Source organism: Halyomorpha halys, unplaced genomic scaffold, assembly GCF_000696795.3.
Source record: "Halyomorpha halys isolate HHAL.00 unplaced genomic scaffold, Hhal_1.1 Scaffold684.1, whole genome shotgun sequence".
NCBI lineage: Eukaryota > Metazoa > Arthropoda > Insecta > Hemiptera > Pentatomidae > Halyomorpha > Halyomorpha halys.
In genome coordinates, this window is record NW_027109538.1 from 37,699 (window position 1) to 38,379 (window position 681).

Genomic DNA, 681 nt, shown 5'->3' on the forward strand with positions numbered 1-681 from the left:
TGTAATACTAAAATATTTTTTTTTTTCCAATACAGGCTAATGGCTCAAGTCAAAATTAAAACTATATAATTTGAAGCTTATAATCTTAATTATCATACTAATAAAATTATTTTAAAAACTGGGGAGGTAATTTTTTTTTGTTTTAACGATTATTTATTATTATTATTATTTGTGTATATTTTCAAACTAGTATTTCTGTAGGATATTATTTATTACATTATTAATAAAATTGTATCACTTTTTTTAAAAACGAAAAGTTATGATAGAATTAAAATTATTTTTAAAAAAACAGAAAAAAGAATATGGGGTGGTGCGCCCATCACTTCAAATTTCTGCATTAGAAAATGTCTAGAATTGACTCTTAAGACTTTTTATGTAGAAGTCAAATCGCATTTTCAAAGTCGAATATGTAGTTTTCTTAAATCAACTGAATTTGGAATCTAATGGAACTCGTAGAGAAACCTGGTTTATGTATACATTTTAAAATTAAATGCCCGGAACTTTTACAAAATAATTAATTGTACCTATAATTATCATATTAATATAATTCAAAGAAAAGCTAACGCTGTTATATTTAATATTTTTCACATAATTTTAAATATAAAATAAAAATTATGAGTTGATGTTTTATGTCAGTGCAATTAATTTTACTACCGTACAAATTTTTTGAATTGATTGTTT